This window comes from Protopterus annectens, chromosome 4.part0 (assembly GCF_019279795.1).
Source record: "Protopterus annectens isolate FY-2018-M chromosome 4.part0, PAN1.0, whole genome shotgun sequence".
In the NCBI taxonomy this organism is placed as follows: domain Eukaryota; kingdom Metazoa; phylum Chordata; order Ceratodontiformes; family Protopteridae; genus Protopterus; species Protopterus annectens.
Window position 1 is genome coordinate 617582043 of NC_056733.1, and position 22517 is coordinate 617604559.

Genomic DNA, 22517 nt, shown 5'->3' on the forward strand with positions numbered 1-22517 from the left:
GCAGAAATCGGACACAAATGAAACAATGGTGGGGAACACAATGCTTCAAGAAAAGCTATTTTGAGAAGTCTACAACAAATTTGGAAGTACGGGGTTGAAAATTTGGAAGACATTGTTTAATGTTTAAGGGAAGGGGGGAATGCATGCAACTTGGAAGTGGCTCATGGGCAAATACTAAACCCTCTCCAGACATGCACAGCCAATAACTAGACAGATAACCAAAGGTGAAAATTAAACCTTGTATCTTGTCTCCATGAGGTAAAAATCTTTATTAAGCCTACACCCAACCAAGGACCTCATAAAAGTGGCAGCAGTACCAAAAAGGGCAAAGATCCTCCATATCCTGCCTGATTCTACAACACTAAGTAATATTTTTACCATTCTCTAAATTTCATTTGATCAGGGTGCTTTTGTGGAAGGGGGACAAACATTTAATAAATAAAAACAATGGACTACTTGGGGAGCATTAGAATATAAAAAACAACTCTACTACTGGATTAGTTTGGATGCAGAGAAAGCATTCCCTGGAAAAAATTAAGAGCAAAGCAAGATTAGTGTGTGCATTCACACAAAGTACAATAAAGTTTAGATACAATGAACAAGAGGCAAAAATAAAAGGTGGGAGAACTGCCAATTTGACAAGAGGGGAAAGCAACATCCCTGCCTAGTCCATCTTTTACATGTTATAAACTTGGAAATGCTGAAGTACTCTCAAAATTAAAGGATGTAAATCAGCGTGGTAACCAAACCATCTTTGTTTTTAGATATCGTATACTTCATAAATCCCAGAGTCTGGCATTAGGGTGTTTTGGGACATTTTACAGCTTCATGTATTTTCATTACTGCTGTAACCTTTGTTTTACTTTCAATAACATGCCTATAAACGATTTAGTTCAACTGCAGCCATATAAATACTTAAAGTCCAAATTTACAAGTATAGATTAAAAATATAGGACTGTTGTGGACAGCCAGCAATGTGGCATAGAGAGATGAAGCTCCAAACTAAAGCCTAGGCAACTTGTTATTACCGACTTGGAAATATTGAGGTTCTGGCAGGGATGGATGGGCATACACATCCAAGGGGCTAAACGCTTGTCTAGGCATTCCCTTTGGAGAGGCAGAAGAGTCTAGCCCACAGACATAAATGTGCAAATTTTGGGGGTGGGGTGATAAGGGTAGGTCTTTACAGCACCCACAACAGCAAGGATAATGATCCTTGTCAGCTCAAAGGCTGCAAGTGAAGCAAGTGTGGGGGAAGATTAAGGGGGGGCTTGGGAGTGCAATTTGTGTGGAGTCTGCATGTCCTCCCCGCGGTTGGGTAGCGTTCGAAAGACATGCGTGCATAAATGGGCGTGCCTTCGTTGAAGGTTGGGTGTCAAGCTGGCACACCGGTGTTTCGTAAAAATCTACTACCAATCATTAGCGGACCAGAGTTCTGCCGTGGTGACCCCTTACCAGGAAAAAGCCGAAAGACAAACAACAACTTGGATGAGGCATCAGGACATGCTGATAGTTGGCTGCAAGGGAGGGGGAACTTAAGAGCACTCAAGGATAAGTGGGAAAGTAACCAAATAAAGATGGGGGAAAATGGAAACTAATTCACGATAGGAGTAAGAATATTGGGGGGGGGGGGGCAGATGATTTAGTTTCTTTGGTCCTATATACAGATCAACCAGAGGAATGCTGGACAGTAGTGAACTGAAGGAATTTGGAAAGAAATTAGCAATAGTAAAGTGGGATAAGCTGAATCTTCTTAGAACAGGGTGGTTTGCAGCTACTTTATCTTAAGGGAAACGTTAAAGCTACAAAACTTGAGTGTACGCGCACACACACTACATGGCACTAGTTATAGATAAAAGTGGAAAAAATATGAAATAGCAAGGTGAACATATATGTGGGATGCAGACAGATTAAGGTCTCAGAAGCAAGCCCTTTTAAATTACAAGTATGGACATGTCAGTATTAGTTAAAACACACAATCAGCCATTGAAAATACCAGTGAGTGGGTAGAAGAGACTAAACAGGGATACAAATAACTACACATACAGACAAGAGAAGGCAAGTAACAGGAGTGGAAGTTATCAAGCAGGTGTCTGTGCCGCATCAGGGACGGTTAGCAGAAAATTTACAGTGAATCCACTGAAAATAGCTGTGGAAACACAATCTGAGGAGGAGTACAGAAAGAGAGGGAAGATTTAGAAGGGCAAAGTTATAAAACAGCAATGGAGCAACAATTTATAATGTATTCTGCAGAGTCCGGAAGACTTCGGATATTTGCATGAAGTGCGTTTGCACAAGTACTTTTATACTCAAAGTGGGCTTCAGAAAAAAATTCCCTCCAGTGCATAGCAAATGTGAAGGGGAGAGAGGAAATTGGGATCACTTTTTTCAGGGGGAAGGGTTTAGAGTTGTGAATTTAAGGACTCCTTAGAGAAGGTTCCAGACAATAGGAGGGGGAACATAAGTAAGTGTCTAGCTTTATGCGTTTTGAAATATAACAAGACCTTAAAATTTAATATTAGCCAAAGCAAAAATTACATGAGTGGTGCAGCTGTAGCATTGTCACCTCACAGCAAGAGGTACTCCAGTTCAATTCTTGTCTGGGGATGCCTTCTGTGGAGTCTGCCTGTCCTCCCTGCGTTCGTATGGGTTTCCTCCAGGTGCTCCGGTTTCCTCTCACATTTCAAAGACATGCACCTGGAGCGTTTCTCCCCAGGCCTCCGCTGAAAAGTGACTTCATTCCAAGTCAGACTTTCCTAGTAAATAAAAAAAATAAAAAAGTGAAAATAAAGATTAGGCCCGCTATAAACAGTGACCACTGTAAAAACAGTGTCTTGGCATCTTTTTCTTAAGAATAAGTGGTACTTCAGGGAAGAATAAAAAAAAGTGATGCTCAATGTTTTTTCTACTGTACCAGAAAAAAACTGGAATGAACAGACCAAGAACAAATAAGCAACTAAACTGTTGTCCCTTTCTTAACTGGAAGGGCACATTGTGTGTATGCTTAAAATCTGACCATGAGAAAGCAGCCAAGATTTGCAAATACCCAAACAAAGAAAGTGGAAAATGTTCACCAAAGGTTCCACCTGACACTCCAAGTACAGCAAAGAACAAAAAGAAAGCTGGAACCAACAGGCTGTACAGTAATCCAATATTTATTAAAACAGTCATAAAAAACATGCAAAAAGCTCTACAAGTGCTTTCTGGTGTTGCCCCTTCACCAGATAGTAACATCATTAAAAAAAGCTTAGCATTTTATATGATGTTACTTATCTGATGAAGGGGCAACACCTTAAAGCACTTAGAGCTTTTTACTTGTTTCTATGATTGTCTGTTTTAATAAATATTGGATTACTATACAGCCTGGTGGTTCCGGCTTTTTGCTGTTTGAAGATTTGCAAATATACTACAAGAAAGTTGCTCATAGGGCACGGCCAAGATGGCTAACTGAGCAGCAACTGATGAAAGCTGCGACTAAAAACATGACATAAAATATAATCAAAAGAAAATTTGGAAATACTTGTTAGCTAATCACAAATTTACAGTCAATCTTCAAAAACTGCAATTTTCCTGTCAGGATTTCATCTGCTTGATTAATAGAGAGGAGACTTCAACATGAACCACTCAAGAAATGGTACTCAGGATTCTTGTGTTTAAAAAAAAAAAAAAAAGACTGTGTGTATAAATATAAATATATATATATTTTTTTAAATGAACAAACTGATCAATTTAGAACGTTTCAGAGACCAGAAAGATGGAACATTTAGAAATCAACAGTAACGTAGAAGCTTTAAGTGATCATGAAGGCTGAATTCTTTTAAAACAAAATAACTGGGCTTATAGATAAAATTGATGAGTTAGAAAATAGAGATGAAATATTACAATTTATGGTATACCTGAAGAATATATGGGAGACAACATAATAAACTTAACCTCACTACATAAAACATTAACTATACCTGAAACTTATCTTTTGGAACTGAAAGGGCACATAGATCCCGGGACAGCACCTTTGAAAGAAAGCTCACCAACACATTCAATCATAGTCTAGTTTAGGTCTACCTTAAAAAAATATTAACACCATAGTCCAGCCTACCCATTAAAATAGGTGAACACGTAGCCAGATCTGACGGTGACTATTCCAAGTAAAGTATGGTGTAAAAAAATCTGCTTACCACTGATCAAGGAACTTGAGAATATTAAAGCCACTTCAGCACTTCCTGCAAAGATCAATTTTTTTCTTTCTGATGGAACTAAAATATTTGGTATACTGGTGGAGGCATCAACTTTTAAATCAACAAAAGTTAATCCTTAACAATACTGAAGAAATGGGTAGGAACAGTACATACCTCAAGAAACAGTGACATGAATTCTTGGAAAACTGCTTCTAAAATAAAAAAGCGTAAAAGCAAGTGACATTCTCCGACTGCAGGAGTTCTTTTCTGAAACAATGGATTTACCATTTAAGATATTGGTCTTGGACTTAAAAATTCTTTTAATGTTTTGCAATATTTACAGTGAAAGTTTATAAGTTTAAATGAAATGTTAAATGACTCCTACAACAGAGAACATTAAATTAGAAGCCCCCCCCCCCAAACTATATTTGTGACATATCTACTCAAAACATCTTTTCTTAAAGAAAACTGGTAAGACAAAAGCCAAGTTTTATATTCAACTTTTGCTGACATATAATTTGCTTACATTTTGCTGAACATTAATACTGTACGCTGTAGTGTTATTAACTCTAACAGTACATATTAACTGAAAATAGTTAGATGTGTTACTGATTAGCATAGTTTAAAATAACCAAAAATGAAAAGCTTACATAAGAATTAAGCAACTGTTGTGTGCTGGGAGTGGTCATTCTCACATGCTGTAATCAAACTCTAATATCAACAAATGAAGCTTAGATCAGAACAGAAGTTCACAATGGCTAAAATACATTCAAATTCAAGCAGGAATGTATATATAGTCAAGATTGCTTTTAAATACTAGAATAAACATCTTATGAATAATATGCATATGCACAAGGAATGAAATTATTTAAGATTAATGAAAGAATGAGAAGTTATGTACTTACCATAAAGTTCCATGTTAGTTGTATTCTTCTCGCCTTCTTTCTTTCTGGATGGGTTCGGAGCCGAACCCTGGCTCCGACTCGGCCTATTACTAAAGCTCGAGAGCTATTTTTACCGGCTCGAGGCTATCCTATGTCCCATAATGCTAGGCGTGATATACCCAGATCTCGTTTGATAGCTAACACTATTGACATATATGTCCCCACCATGACTGAGAATATATATATATATATATATATATATATATATATATATATATATATATATATACACACATACATACATACACACACATACATACACATACATACACATACACACATACATCTAGGTATACAACACTCTTATAAGAGCTACCAAGAAAAGGAAAGAGGTAGCTAAGAAGATAACTCACATGATAACACACCTCGGAAGATACTCTCGGTCTTGCCAGGCTAGGGGGATGGAGGAAGGGACGCAAGAGAGAAGGCGAGAAGACAACTAACATGGAACGTTACGGTAAGTACATAACTTCTCAATGTTAAGTTGTCAATCTCGCCTTCATTCTTGCTGGATGGGACAGCGTCCCTAACACATTAGTCCTGGGTGGCTCAATGGAACAAACTCGAGTACAGTGGAACCAAAATCAGCCCTACTTCTAGAGGTCATGTCCAGCTTGTAATGAGAAATGAAGGTATGAGTAGAGGCCCATGTGGCCGCTGCACAAATGCAATCCATTGGCAATCTTGCCTGAAAGGCTACTGAAGAAGCTAATGCTCTGGTTGAATGAGCTCTGGGCTTAATAGGGAGCTCTTTATGCCTCAATTGGTAAATCAACATAACAGAGGTCAGCCACCTGGACAAGGTTACTTTAGAAACTGGCAGGCCTTGTTTCCCTTCCGCATAAGACAGGAAGAACTGTTCTGATTTCCTCGTCTGCTTGGTTCTATCCAGGTAGAAGCGTAATTGACGGTGAACGTCTAGACAATGTAACTTCCATTCAGACCTATTGGTATAAAGTGGGAAGAAAACAGGAAGACCGATGGTCTGATTCAGATTTTTTTCAGAGAGTACTTCGGGTAAAAAGGATGGATTAGTCCTAAGTGACACCCTATCTTTGTGAAAAACAAGGTAAGGAGGGCGAACACAAAGGGCTTGAAGTTCTGATACCCTTCTCGCTGAAGTGATGTCTACTAAAACAGAGTTTTCCAAGAGAGCAACTTGAAGCCGCAGGTCCAAAGGGAGGGAGAATTAAAGATGACAGCACCAAATTTCGGTCCCATGGTGGGGGAAGATCTTTTACCGGGGGGCCTAAGTATGAGGGTTCCTTTTAGAAAGGCTTTACAAAGTTTGTGTGACATAATGCTGGTCTCTGACAATCCAATGTGAAAATTCACAATGGCTGCCAACTGAACTCTGATGGTGGCTGAAGTAAATCCCATTTGAAAAAGTTTTGCCAAAAACTCTTAAGACTGTATGGACAGGGGCTGTAAAAGGGTCAACTTGTTTCTCCCTTGCCCAGAGAAACGCTTCCATTTGCTAGCATAAGGCTTTCTGGTAGCAGACTTGTGCGAAGCAAGGATGATGTCACAAACTGAATGAGAGATTGAGGGAAGCCTGGCTAGGGTTGGAAGTGGAGCAACCAAGTTGTGAGGTTGAGAGATTGGAGAGATTGATGCAGCCCGCCCGACTGATGTGTCAGAAGATCTGGCGCTGGGTCCAGATGCCAGGGTTGATCTAGTAGATGACGTTGCAGGAACGGGAACCAAATTTGTAGAGGCCAGTAAGAGGCAACAAGGATCATTCTGGATCTCAAAACAGTTGCTTTATGGATTAGCTGAGTAATTAAGGGAAAGGGGGGGGGAAGCATACAGCAGACCCCGGGGCCAATCGTGGACCAAATTTCATCTCTGGGGGGGGGGGGGGAGACCTAGGAGAGGGAAGAGGGTGAAGAAGTCTGGGCACTTGCTGTTTTGAGGGGTTGCAAAAAGATAGCAGCAAGGCTGACCCCACCTCCTGAAGATTTTTTTCGCTACTAGCTGGTTGAGAGACCACTCGTGGGGCATGAGAATGGCTCTGCTCAGCCAGTCTGCTATGATGGACTTCCCGGGGATATGCGTTGCTACCAGAAATCGTTGAGAAGAGATCGCCCACTGCCACAGTCAGAGTGCTTCCCGGCATAGGGGGTAGGACCTGGTTCAGCCCTGCTTGTTGATGTACCACACTACATAGTCTGTCTGAATTGCAATAGTCCTGGTGGGTAGAGTCTTGAAGGGCCTGCAACGCTAAAAGCACCGCTCTCATTTCCAAGAAATTTATGTGCAGGTGGCTTTCGAAAGGCTACCATGTGCCCTGGACTGTCCTGCCCTGAAAATGCCCCCACCACCACCACCACCCGATCACGGAGGCATCCGTTGTCACAGTAGCCACAGGAGGAGGAAGGACAAAGGGTCTGCCCTGAAGAACCTGAGGGGAGACCATCCACCACAAAAGGTGTCTTTTGCATGACCGAGCGATTAGAATGCTGTGAGACATTGGAAGCTGTTGAAAGGACCACTGAGAAAACAGCATCCATTGCAGGATCCGCATGTGAAAGCGAGCTGGGGGAGTAATGTGATAGCTGCTGCTAGGAGACCTAGGGTTTTTAGTACGAATCTGGCCTGGACTCTGCTCTCTTGTAGTAGGATTTGAACATTGTTTTGGTGTTAATCTTAGTGGCCTTGCAACTGTCCGCCCCTCTTGTAAATTTGTGTTTGGATACTCCTTCTGGGCCCATCTCATTTGCTCACTCAACTGAGTGCAGTGAGATCATATTCTGATTTCAGGCACTCCTACTGTGTACAAAGAGAGCATCTGGGAAACAGAAAAAAAAATTAAGCTTGTTTCCTGCCTTTCCTGTTAAGTGGTATAGACTATTTGTAGGCTTCTGAGCCCCCAAGCCCTTCTGTGTTGGAGGAAGCCTTCTAGCTTAGTTTTTTTTTTCTTATAACTAGCCAGTTTTCTAGTTTCAGCACTCAAATCTGTTTCTTTGATCTCAGCACTTGTTTAGAAAAAAAAAAAAAAAAAATTTCATCTGCTTTTACTGTACTTGTGTTTCTACCTACTTTTTTTTTTCTTTTGCATCATCTTAAAAGTACTCAATTGTATTTATTACTGCTTGGTGTAACTCATTCGAAGCCTTTTGGTTTAAACACTTGGGCTTCGGACCAGTTGTTTTGCACTGAGAGGGTTTGTGGTCTGCACTGTAGTGGCAGAACAGGTAGCTTACATCCTTCTAGGTTGGGAACTGCTGATTGAGGGCTCAGTGTCCGTTATTCTACAAGTGTATTAATTCTGGTTTAAGCACTTGGGCTTTCAGGTCAGTTATTTTACATTAAGAGGGTTCGTGGTCTGCACTCTTGTGGGAGGAGAGGGTGGACTCTGCCCTTCTGAGCTGGAAATTTCTGGTTGAAGGCTTATAGTGCATGCATATCTGAACTGCTTCTTACTGAAGTTGGTGCGCCTTGTTTGCTGTGGCATAGACTGGATTCGGGCCTGCTGAATCTAACTGTGTAACTTGAGCACTAATCCAGGCATTCTCTAAAGTATTCAATTGTATTTATTACTGCTTGGTAGTAACTTGATTAAAGTGTAGCTATCATTCTAAGTCTTTTGGATTAAGCACTTGGGCTTCAGACCAGTTGTTTTACATTAGGAAGGTTTGTGACATGCACTGTGGTGGCAGGACAGGTAGCTTTCATCCTTCTAAGTTGGGAACTGCTGAATGAGAGCCCAGTGTCTGTTATTCTTAAAGTGTATTAGTTCTGGTTTTAGTACTTGGGCATCAGGCCAGTTATTTTACATTAAGAAGGTTCGTGGTCTGCACTCTTGTGGGAGAAGAGGCTGGACTCTGCCCTTCTGAGCTGGGAATTTCTGGTTAAAGGTTTATAGTGCCTGAATATCTGAACTGTATCTAACTGAAATTGGTACACCTTGTTCGCTGTAGCATAGACTAGATCCAGGCCTGCTGAATCTAGCTTTGTTTATATGCTTGTTGTTTGTTTGCTTATTATTTCCCTGGAACGCTAATTCCACCTAATACGCGACTTCTCACCGCTTCTGTGGATCACTAGTGATATCTGCATTGCTTACTGTACTTATTTCCTTGTTTCACTTGAAAGAAAGTTACTGTTTGTAATTTTTGCATTTAAGTCACCTGTAACGCATTGCACTTAAGTTACCTGGCACTTGCTCACTAAAGAAATTATATAAGTCAGCACTAAAAATTAAAAGCACTACACCCTCACTCCCCACTGGCCCTTGTTTTCAATTAAGGAATTCCCAATATTATTCTAGCATGTCCAAAGGTGAGTTGTCAATCTCCTCTCCGGTCCAGCTGGTGAATCTGGGAATCTTGAGGCAATGTTACAACTGCCTCATGTACACAGACAACCCTCTCCTCCTCCCAACAAATTCCAACACATGTGAGAGATGCAACCATATAGCCAAACTGGAGGCTAAGCTCTCTCAACTCAGTACTGGCATAACCAGTCAGGAGGAGAAGGAAACCACACTCACTACAATTCCAGTCTCACATAGACCTTCTACGACAGCAAACCAAACACAATCACACAAAAACATACTCGGAGGCTCTAAATAAAGATCTGCCTAAGCAGCAGAGACCTAGAAAGCAGACACCCAAGCAACCGCTACCCCAAAACAAAACACGTATCTCACAAAGCCAGTGTGCCGAACAGTCACAGCCCTTAAGACTAAACACACCTGATACTCTTGTAATAGGTGACTCTTGTAATAGGTGACTCTCGTCAGGCACACTGACGTCCCGCTCACCAGGCTGAACAAGGAGAGGGTCACAGTGAGCAGCCTGTCAGGCGCTAGGATCCGCCACAACACAAGCACTCAGGTCACTCCAAGGCAAGTACAAATATGACTCAGTCATTGTCCATGCTGGTGTGAATGACCTGAGACGTACCTCCCTGGACTACATGGAGAGACATAAAGGAACACTCTGAGCATGTAGCCCAGGCCGGTATGACCATGACCTTGAGTAGCATCTTATCCTCACCAAGAATGATGCCACAATATTAAGACAAGATGATCAATTTCAACAATTGGCTTAAGTACTGGTGTCATTCAAAGGGGATCAAATGCCTGTTAGCTTGGGATGATATGCTCGACAAGCCACGATGCTTCGCTAGGGACGGCTTGCACCTGTCACCCCTGGGCTTTTGGATATTGGCAAAGACTCTTGCTACCCCCATAGTGCCTTTTTTAGGCAAGGCTCAAAAGACAAACCCACCTCCATAGGTATCACAAGGGATAAGAAACTAAGAGTAATGCTACTCAACGCCAGAAGTCTAAACCTCAAGATGCACGCACTCGAAACTCTCCTTAGCATGGAGAACATCGATATCTGTGCAGTAACAGAAACCTGGTTCAGGGCTACTGAGAGCACCCCAGCACTACCAGGTTATACCTCATACCATGCTTTTCGGCCCCAAAACTTGGACCGAACCACAAAAGGAGGAGGAGTATCGATATTTATTAAAGATACCCACACCTCCAGGTTGGTGGCAAAGCATGAAGCATCAGAGACTATCCATGTGCAACTAACAGTGGGTAAAACTGCCTTCCAGTTTATAGCCTGCTACAGACCACCCTCCCAAACCCAGGAACCCCACTCGGCCTTCCTGAGAACACTGGAAAATATGAAGGTCTCTCCAAACACCATTATATTGGGCGACTTCAACTACCCAAACATAGTCTGGGAGCATTACTCTAGCTTCAACACCCCAGCCCAAAGGTTCCTAGAATTTATAAACTCAAATGATATGGAACAACTTGTTACCACTCCCACAAGAGGGTAAAACATACTGGACCTGATCATCACCAACATGGGGACTCTATGCTCCAGACCAGAAGTGTATCCCTCATTGGTAAGATCAGACCATAAACTAATCTCACTGGATATTCACATCCCGACCCCACCCCCTGCCCAGAAAACCACAGTGAAAAACTTCTCTAAAGCAAATTTCACACTCCTCAAAACCGAGGTAGAATCCTTCAAAGCCCCCAGACCGCAGAATCCTTTATAAACGCATTCTATGAACACCTTCAGGAATGCATGGATCATGCGATCCCAAATAAAACCAAGACCCAATCCTCCAAAGGCAGACATCCTGTCTGGTGGACCCCAGCCATAAACAAACTATACAATAGGAGGAGGAAGCTACTAAAGGATAGAGCAAAATCCCAAAAAGGGAAGGCATCACTGATCAGTATTAGCAAAAAACTACGGGCACTCATAAAATTGTCTAAGGCCTGCTTCGAGAGAAAAATTACACAGGACACTAAGGATAATCACAAGGCTTTCTTTAGTTACGTTAGGAACCTGGGTGGTAATTCCCAGATATGCTCAGAATTAGTCCAAAATGACAAAAAATACACTGAACCCACAGACATTGCGCTGAACCTGTCAGCTAGGATGTTGGCAAACTTCTCCCCCCCCTCCCCACTAAAAGGGCAAATATCTATCCCAGCAGAGTGCTGCCCCCGACATCTCAGATGCTCAGGTAAGAGCCGCCCTCTCCAAAGCAAAAAACACAGCATCAATGGGACCAGACAGTGTCCCGGGCTGCGTCCTACACGAACTCCAAGAAGAGCTAAACCCAAACATAAAACTACTGTTCAATCTCAGCCTAACTACAGGATATGTGCCCAAAGAGTGGCGTACAGCAACAGTGGTTCCTCTCCATAAATGTGGTGCCTCAACGGATCCTGGAAACTATCGCCCCATAAGCCTGACTAGCTTGGTCTGCAAAGCTATGGAAAGGATCATCATGGACCTCATAAATAAAGATATTGGGGACCTACAGACTCTGGATCCTACCCAGTTCGGCTTTAAGGGCAGATCCTGCCTCTTAAACCTGGTTGATTTCTTTGAAACAGTCTCCAAGGCCACTGACGAGGGGAAGGTGGTCCACACAGCCTACCTGGACCTCGCAAAAGCCTTCGATACAATACCCCACTCGGGCATTATAGATAAGCTCACCAGCTTAAATATAAACCCCTATGTCACTAGATGGATTGCAAACTGGCTCAAGGACAGAACCCACATGGTTAGAACTGCTGGAGCCATGTCAGACTCCAAACCGGTTACAAGTGGTGTCCCACAAGGCTCAGTCCTGGGACCTCTCTTGTTCGGTATATAATTCTCGGAGGTACAGGCCAACACGGAAGGACTGTGGCTGACCAAGTTCACAGATGACTGCAAACTGGGCGCCATAATCGACTCTCCAGCCGACACAAGCATCCTCCAAAAGGGACTCATAGAAACAGACAACTGGTGCCAGAGCCATGGCCTCAAGCTAAATGCCAAAAAGTGTATAGTCATCCCCTCAGGCAAAAACAAAGTGCCCACAAATTACCAATAGGTGGTAATCCATTAAGTACAGAAGAAGTAATTAGGGACCTGGGGACCCAAGTTGATAGCAATCTCTCATTTGACAACCACGTGGCCAAAGTGGTTAGAAAAACATTTTATATAGCCCACCTAATCATGAAGGGGATTCACATCTACATCAGGGGAGGTCATCGTGCCTCTTTACTCATCCCTCATCAGGCCCATAATTGAGTACAATACCCCTTTTGGGATGTACCTTACCAGACACCTGCAGCAACTGGAAAGACCCCAAAAGTACCTCACCAAGAGGATCAAAGGGCTCAAACAGATGCCATATGCTGCCTGGTTAAAGAAACTCCAACTCTACTCAGTGGCATACCGCCTGTTCAGAGGCGATCTGTGCCTGACGTATAAAGCCATGTCCAACCCGGAATTAATGGACATGCTGCACCTCAGAAAATCCAAATCCCATCGAGCTACGGGCATTGTGAGACTTGAACCTCAGCACTGAAATAAATAGGACATGCTGGAGGGACAGATTCATAACCCAGAGGCTCCCTTCACTCTGGAATAAAATCCCAGTCCAGGTTAGGCAGAGTCCCTCATTGACTCTATTCAAGAGGAATCTTGATGAGTGGATGGGAGATCGTAGGTTTACCCCGGGTATCACTTCTGTGTCACTGTTAGACAGAGACACAGTATACAAACCTCGAAAAAGGGCATAGCAAAATAAATTTAAAATGGGTGGCGAAAGCCAAACACATTCTGGCTAGGCTTATAAATGCCCTAGGGCAGATAGCCTAGTTTGAACCTATGACCTCGAATGTCTGAAATCCTTTGTACAGGCAGTTTTGCTGACAGTTCCACAGTGTTTAAAACGGCGCCTATGAAGGTAATAGACTGACAAGGCAGACTTTTCGGAGTTTATAGAGATACCTAGCTCGTTGCACATTTGGAAGGTATAATCTCTGGAATGAAGTAGCTGACACTTGGTGGTGGCAGTAAGGAGCCAGTAGTCTAAGTATGGAAACACATGGAATCCATTTAGTCTTGGGTGAGCCGCAACCACTGCCATGCATTTGGTAAACACCCTGGGGGCTGTGGTGAGGCCAAAGGGCAGGGCTCTGAATTGGTAGTGACTGGCTCCCAGCCAGAAGCGGAGAAACCTCCTGGAGCTCCTGTTCATTTTGATATGATAGTACGCATCCTGAAGGTCTATAGAGCACATCCAATTGTCCTGACCTAGGAAGGGAAGAACGGACTGAAGCATGACCATCCGGAATTTCGTCCTTTGAACAGACTTATTCAGCCTGCTGAGATCCAAAATAGGCCTCCAGCCCCCTGTCTTTTTTGGTACCAAAAAGAACAAGAGTAGACTCCGGATCCTTGCTGGTCTGCTGGGACTGGGCTGGATGGCTCTTTTTTCTAGCAGCTTTGAAATTTCTAGTGCTGCTTGATCCCTCAGACCAGGTGGAACGTCTGGAAGGGGCCCTTTTGGCGGTTGTGGGGTATGAATAAAGGGAATTTTGTAACCCTCGGATATGATCGACCATACCAAACTGTCTTGCGTGAGGGAATGCCAGGCTTCTGGGTACAGTGATAGTCTTCCCCAGACTGCCTCCAAAGGTGGACAGTCGGGCAGCTCCTCAGGGGTGCTGGAAGGGTTTATCAGAGAAGGATTCTCTGCTACCATGACTCTGCGGACTCCACCCCCCCCTGCCCCTCGGGCGGCGTCTATTATTGTTCCCTCCTCTGCCTCTGGAGGGAAGCTCACCACGTGCTTCAGGCAGTACTCCCTGAGGTTTGCGGAACCACATTTTCCCACCTTTCTGACCCTTAGGGTATGGTCTAGAATGGGGAGAAAAACAGACTCCTACGGCAGAGAGAGTCTCGCCTTCCTGATCGCACCTGGTCAATGTATCCTTCACTTGAGGTCCAAACAAGGCAAAACCAAAGAGGGTGTTAGTGAAGGACACCTTGAAGGGGTCAGCAAAATTGCAAAGCTGCATCCAGGCGTGTCTCAGAGCGACACCTGTGCCTGCAGCTCTACTCGCTCCATCGGCTGCATAGGAAATGAGCCGCATGGAGGAGTTGACAATAGAGTTTAGGATCCCCAGCTGGAAGTTAGACCCTGCAGCTGATGGGTCCTAAGGTCTCTCTGGAGACGGGTGATATGGCACAAATAATTCAGCGACCGCATAGCAAAGGTCACTGAGGAAAACATCCGCTTGCCATACCTGTCCATAATCGTAGATTCCTTATCAGGAGGACGGACAGGTACTGAATTGTCAGCCAACTCTTTTTTAGTGACCACCGCGCCACCACCATGGCATCAACAGGGACGCCCTTAGTTAGAAACTACTTGTCAGAAGGGGCTGAAATAAATTTTGTAGGCCTCCAGGGAGTTGGTTCCATAGTATCCGGAGCCATCCACGCCTTTCGAGCCACCACATCCATGAGCGGGTCGAAAGGCGGAGACACCCAGGAGGTGGGAGGGCGAGAACCGAACGCATCCAAGTACACCGACTCGTCCTCAGAAGGGTTAAGGGCAGACCAGTTTCCCCTCTGCTTAAGAATCTCCAGGATGTCAGAAAATGAGACATCCTCAGAGGGGGACCTTGGGGACCCTTCCGAGTCATCCAAGCCAGTGTCCGATATAACTGACTCAGGGGAGTCTACATGCTTCCTCTAGCATTTTCTCTTTCGAGGGAGAGCCTCGGAAGAGAAGGATACGCCCAATGGGGCTACCTGTAGCGTCGGTTCTCTACGCTCGGGATCGAGAGAGCGGGTAGCGACTGAAGCAGGCACCATAGAGGGAGAAGCGGAAGGAGCCGACCGTGGAGCAGGCACAGGGGCCAGCACACTCCTCACGATCTCAAAGGCACCCCTATCAGGCAGGAAAGGGGGTCCCCGCTCTGAAGAGACAAGGACCCCTCCAGGCACCGAGAGGGACGGCTCCGAGGCCGATGGGGCCAAACTCACCTGCGCCAAAGCTCCGAGAGGGAGAACGGGGTCGGACAAGGGTCCGGATGCCACTCGCCACCTCGGAGCCGATGAGTGTCCCGGTGCCCAGATCCCTCCAAGGATGGAACCAAGGAAGAGATCGGAGCCGACGAGGGAGCCGAAAGGGGTGGTATTGGCTCCACCGGTCCCGACCCCTAAGATCTCCGGCTCCGAACTCACAGGAAGAGTCGGAGGAGGAATTGAAGAGGGAGTAGTGAAAAGCCACTGCCTGATGAGGAAGGCTATGCAACATTCGGGCCAGTGCCTGCGACTTAGTCTAACCACCCTCTCGAGGTCATGGTCCGACAGCCTGGAAGAACGAGAGGAATGAGACCTGCGACTCCGCTCCGATAACAAGGGAGACTTCGGAGCCGAATGGACTGATTCCAGGGAAGGAGACCTGGAACGCTTCTTGTTCGAAGACAGCTCAGACAGCAGAGTCTGAGCCAACTGAGGCCTCGAAATCATAGGTTCTGGCCGGAACCGATGCAGTGGTAGTAGTAGCACCTCTCGGCAACGGCTCCAAACATGGAGCCCATGGTTTGGCGGGCTTAGAAGGTTTACCCGACAAAGGCTTAGCCGGGGAACCTTCAGGCTTTAACAAGCCTCTCAAAATAAGTTTAATGCGTTCCTGCAGGACTCTTGGGCTGAACGCATGGCAGACAGAACAAGAGTCCTGCAGGTGCAGAGGGCCCAAGCAATATACACAAGAAGTGTGACAGTCTGTCAGAGACATCTTCTGACAGCACAAGTCACACTTCTAGAAGCCCGAGACCTAAGTGTCTTTAGACATCCTGAAAAGGGATGACTGGCATACAAGGACAACTAAGGGATGTCTAGTCACAATCACCACACACACACAAAAAAGTTATAACAGACCAGAATAATATAAAAAAAAAAAAAAAAAACCACACATTAATACAATCTAACTAGGCGCACACATACAACTACAGACAAATAAGTATAGAAGAAGATTGGCCAAGGGCCTAACTATTAGGTGAGGGGAAAAACTGTATCAAAACTACCTAAGAGGGAATCCTAAACAGGGATCTAAAGGGTAGTAACTATAAAACACTATCACTAATATTTTAACCCAAAAAGCTGACTAAAACCAAGAAAAAATATTAATACAACCTGAGCCGACAAAAAGACGCAACCTCGTAGCTGAAGCGGCAAACGAAATCTGGGTATATCATGCCTAGCATTATGGGATATAGGATAGCCTCGAGACGGTAAAAATAGCTCTCGAGCTTTAGTAGTAGGCCAAGTCGGAGCAGAGGTTCGGCTCCGAACCCATCCAGCAAGAATGAAGGCGAGACTGACAACTTAACATCAGCTATTAGCAAGTTAAGTGCATGCATATACTACAATAGCCAAGAGAGAGGGATTAGAAAACAAGTTATAAAGAATAAGGTGGAGTATCACTGGGCAAATAAGACAAAAAAATATATTTAAATAAATGGCTTTTAAGATATCACATATTACTGCATAAGGCAAAAAAAAAAGTGATTGTGCAGGACCTTACACAATTTACAAAGGAAATCATAATAACATTTGAAAATATCCTGAAAGCTAAAATAGGAAGCTTGGCTGCATCAACTTTTGCATAATGTACTCTATTAGACTCACTAATATCACCCAAAATAACATTTCATAAGTCAAAGTTGAACCACTAATCCATTTTGATAGAAAGTAGATTTTTCAATAAGTTTCAATCCTGGAAGGGAGAATGGGATTTGAATTTGGCACGCAGCAATTTTTGACTCCATAGAAATAAAGACACACACCAACCTCAGTAATATACATATTTATGAATTTGTTTAGTAAGCTAAAGGATTTAAAAAATACTTTGATAGTTATCACCTTAAGAGTGTTACACAATTTTAAGATATAAACACTTACTTATAAAATTCAGTGCTTGTGTTAGATCTACAAAATACATGTACACATTTTGGCATGATAAATGGACTTTCCTTTTGTACAACAGTTTAGAATGGTAAAGATATCTATAAACTTACGGGTGACAGGTTCTCTCTTCAGGTCCCATTTTAATGTTAAATATTCCTCAGTTATCTGCACAATTATATTACACAAATAGGCGTACAGCATTTATTTGATTTAATATCTGCTATTAATAGGATTAAACTTATGTAGTAATGGGGGAATAGTTTTAAATAGAAAAGTATACAAACTAAATTAACTGTCTAATTTTATCATATTATATTTACTACTGGTAAGTCACTGTAGCTTTTGGCTAGTTTGAGGACTTTAGTACTGGTTGGTAGAACAATATTATAGTAGTTTGTCGACAGGCAAGCTAAAAACTTTGGTATCCATGGTGGGTTGTTTTTTTTTTTTTTTATAGTACTAGAGATAGAGTTGTAGACTTGTTTTTGCTGTAGAAAAGAATTCAACAGGATCTTAACATTCAACTTTCTTAGAGGAATGCATTACAATATTCTATTAAAGTAAATGGATTAAACAGCAACAAATAAAATCTAAAGCTAAAAATAAGAGACATTCTTGCAAGAGACTCACGTGATCAATATTACCATCTGCTTCTTTAAACAAGGAGAGGAAGTAGATTACAAAGAAAACTTTTGTAATGCCCAAAGTCATGGAATCCAATAATGAGGTCAAAATAATATATACATTTTAAATGTAATGACAAACAATATACTGGCAAATATTTACTGGATCCGTGGAATAAAGCAAGAATGACTAAAGATCACAGTCATTGGAAGGTTAGCTTAATTTTAGCAGGGGATTTTAAACTGCATACGTAGTATAGAAGATACAAGTGAACAGAAGACAGCTAAAATTCTGGTATCAGCTCAAGCACTAAATAGATGGATTAGTAATAATTTAGATGGTTTAACAGTAAAAGCAGGAGATGAGTTTTTCTTCGTGAGTGCGAGTGTGTGTGTGTGTGTGTGTGTGTGTGTGTGTGTGTGTGTGTGTGTGTGTGTGTGTGTGTGTGTGTGTGTCAAACTAAAAAGGATAGGATTTATGCCTCTAGAGATTTACTTACTCCTGGGTCCTTTACCTGATCATAATACATCAAATACTAATACATTAAGGGATATAAGGAAATTTCAGATTTCTAAAATCCCAATACTTATGATTAAATGAAAAGAATTTAAGAGTCATCTTAACGAACAAATCACAAATTGTTTTCATCTTTGATAATGGTCAGGTTGCTAAAGTCATACCATGGGACTCCTTAAAAAAAATGCATATTAAAGATGGGTCTATGATTATTCAAACAGCCGTTTGAACATTACCCAAAGTAACAGTAAATTGAAAGGCTAAATCACCATAAATCTATACTTACGGTAGTTGACGATCATCAAGGAAGCACTTCTTTTACTGGTAAGTTACTATAATTAAATCTGCGCTTTCCCCACTGAAGTGCAGTCTAGGAGTTAGTATATACAAACTAGTGGGGGTGTGTGGGACACAGTCGCCCAACATAAAAGTGTCCTCAGTTAAGGATTATCCATCTAAAATGCAGCTTTCTGCAGCTATTTTACTAACTATAGGAAATTTAAAACTATTCAACTGAAGAAACAGATGAGGAAATTGAAAAAAGTTTTAAGTAAAGCTGCTGAAATTTAATAATGAAACTGAAACTTATCTTTAAACTTGCTATCTAGTAACAGACATAAGATAAATACATAATCGGGAAGGAAAAGAACATAAGAATCAATTAAGATCTAAGATTTTTAATAATGGTTTTGAAAAAACTGAAGTGCTGCTATTAAAAAAATTGATTTTCGGGATAGATTAGCACAGAACATTATTACTACCCAAGATTATATATATATATATATATATATATATATATATATATATATATAGAGAGAGAGAGAGAGAGAGGGAATTCAACAGCTTTACTACTTGACAAAAAAAACTAAACAAAATGGAAAATGGTATCCTATAAAGCGGAGAATTGTTTATAGAAACCATTTAAGATTATGGCAGTATGGTGGCATTAAATTTCCCAATTGTAGAATTTTATTGCTACAAATTTTTATTATTCTCTGGATAGACCACTTATACTAGTCAAGGGAAAACCATTTAGGAGCAGATTTTACTAAACTCAAGTGTATTACATTTAATAAATTAGAAACATGCAACATTCCGGTCATCTGGTTTATAATCTTTACTGTAGAAGACAATACACTTCAGTCTTTAGACTCTGCATATATGAACATCAATTCTTATAACTAAGAAATACTCCTTTTATATCAAATTGGAAATTGTTGCGCTTTCCCACTACACACACTTAAGACGACTTAAGACAATACTAAAGTTAATGTACATAAAAGGAATTTGCTAGTATTATGGTTGAATTGCTTTAAAAAGGAAAAGCTAAGTTGCCAGAATATTTAATGAAAGTAAAGTTGGAAGAATTTGTTAACTATTTGACATTATCCATCAGTAAAAAATTAAAGGAATTTGTATACGAGTGAAGAGGTACAGACCATTATTTCCCCAATTATATGAATGCCATCACTGAAGGTAGATTGATGTAAAAAAGGAATCTTGTCCAAAGTTAATTATAAGTAACAGCAATTTTGATGCAAAATTCTGCAACTTTGTAGATAGTGGATTGAGGAACTCAATAGATAGCAATAAAATGTTATATTTAAATCAATTAGTAAAACTTCAGATTTATACTGGAAAGATTGTGTGGAAATGTACACAAGAATGTTAACTCCTTATAAAAACATCATTAAGTTTGGTAAAATATCTTCAGTCCGTTAGAGATTCAGTAAATGTGACCATTTGCATCTTTAAAATCCAAACAAAAACAACAGTCTACCAGCAGCAGCTGCTAGATAAGTTACTACAAAAAAAAATTGGAAATTGGACTCATTTCCTACATTTAAATAACTTTTAAATTTAACAGCAATACTATGCAAAACTGAGAAAAAAGAAGTGATAAGAATAATATCCATAAACCATACCAAAGCTTTGTGGTTGGGATAGCCTTGAAATGCTGCTACTGAAATACCAATGTGTTAATTTGTATACGATTACCTTGACTGATTCAATGTATTCCTAAACTCTGTATAAAACAGTAGGTGATGCTCAATGTGTGTGTGTATATATATATATATATATATATATATATATATATATATATATATATATATATATATATATATATGTGTGTGTGTGTATATATATATATATATATATATATATATATATACATATATATACACATATATATATATACATATATACACACACACACACACACACACACATATATATATTTATTTTATTTAACATTTGGGCGGCGCAGTGGTGCAGCGGTTAATGCTGTCGCCTCACAGCAAGAAGTTCTCCGGTTCGATTCTCGGCTGGGGTGCCTTCTGTGTGGAGTTTGCATGTTCTCCCTGCGTTCGCGTGGGTTTCCTCCGGGCACTCCGGTTTCCTCCCACATTCTAAAGACATGCTTCTGGAGCATTTCTCCCCAGGCCTCTGCTGAAAAAAGGATCTGTGGAACCTAGTCGGACATTCCCGGTCAACAAATGTTAAATATATATATATATATATATATATATATATATATATATATATATATATAAACACACATACAAATAAAATGTCTGTGTACATACATATACACGCACATTATATACACACATACGTACTATAGTAAATGTTAACAAAATTCATGTATAAAAAGAGAAACGGCTTCAGGTAAAACCCAGGTGCACAAAACCAGAACTATATACAACCAAAAATACACAGAGGTACCACACAATAGCATCTTTATTACACAAAAAAAATAAGAACAGTGGTGAGCACTTTTGCAAAACTAACTGCTTCATCAGACAAGAAAATAAAACACTCCATTGCTTATATACAGATGGAACCATTGACTCAATCACTGATGTCATAGTTCAATTACGGCATTAAAGCTATATAAAGCTTATAAATATATAAATGTAGAAAGGCTACATAGAGAGAAAACTGCATATAAAAGACATAAAAAACTGCATGTAAATGCATTCAAAAACTGTTGGTAAAAGACCTAAGTAATGTGCATAGATATAAACTCCATAAAATACTGTAGCTATGAAAAAATAAAAGGATAAAAATCTAGATCTATTTATAAAATCTATTTACAATATGTATGTATAACTAAAAGTAGTCTATGTCTCTAAAATATGAATAAAGTATAAAGGGTGTATGAGGTGCCTAAAATTAAACATGTTTGAGGCGTCTTGCTTTCAAGAAAGGAACCATGGTTGGATCATTAAACTGAACGCAAATAGATATACAAATATCCAGGCCTTAATGGCTCTACTTCCTTGGTTCCTTTCTTGAAAGCAAGACGCCTCAAACATGTTTAATTTTAGGCACCTCATACACCCATTGCACTTTATTTATTCATATTTTAGAGACATAGATTTTATAAATAGATCTAGATTTTTATCCTTTTATTTTTTCATAGCTACAGTATTTATGGAGTTTATATCTATGCACATTACTTAAGTCTTTTACCAAACAGTTTTGTATATAGTTTTTGTATGCAGTTTTTATATGCATTTACATGCAGTTTTTTATATGTGTCTTTTATATGCAGTTTTCTCTATATGTAGCCTTTCTACATTTATATATTTATAAGTTTTATATAGCTTTAATGCCTTAATTGACCTATGACATCAGTGATTGAGTTAATGGTTCCATCTGTATATAAGCAATGAAGTGTTTTATTTTGTCTGATGAAGCAGTTAGTTTAGCAATGAAGTGTTTTATTTTGTCTGATGAAGCAATTAGTTTTGCGAAAGCACTCACCACTGTTATTTTTTTTTTCTGTAATAAAGACGCTACTGTGTGGTACCTCGGTGTATTTTTGGTTATATATATTCACTTACATGTAGTTTTGTGAGTATTCTCTTTGCATAGGCCTACAAATGCAGCCATATTAAAGCAGATGTACATCTTCACTTTACAGGTAGACACAACAGTAAGTAATGTTTCAGTAGCCTTCAGTCACGAATAAAAATGTGCAGTGCAATAGCAGCAAGTAC

General features: G+C 40.9%; 1 protein-coding gene across 9 annotated transcripts in view; it reads right to left on the reverse strand.

The window, feature by feature from the left end:
- The window catches only part of LOC122799480 (N-lysine methyltransferase KMT5A-like), an 882477-nt gene that overhangs the window by 797609 nt on the left and 62351 nt on the right, over window positions 1-22517 (reverse strand). The window contains exon 1 of one of the 9 annotated variants that reach the window (XM_044068568.1): window positions 4350-4368. The exons of the other annotated variants lie outside the window; for them this stretch is intronic. The gene's annotated coding sequence lies outside the window, so the exon portion shown is untranslated. Of the gene's footprint in view, window positions 1-4349; window positions 4369-22517 lie in introns of those variants that run through there. 9 annotated transcript variants of the gene reach the window in all.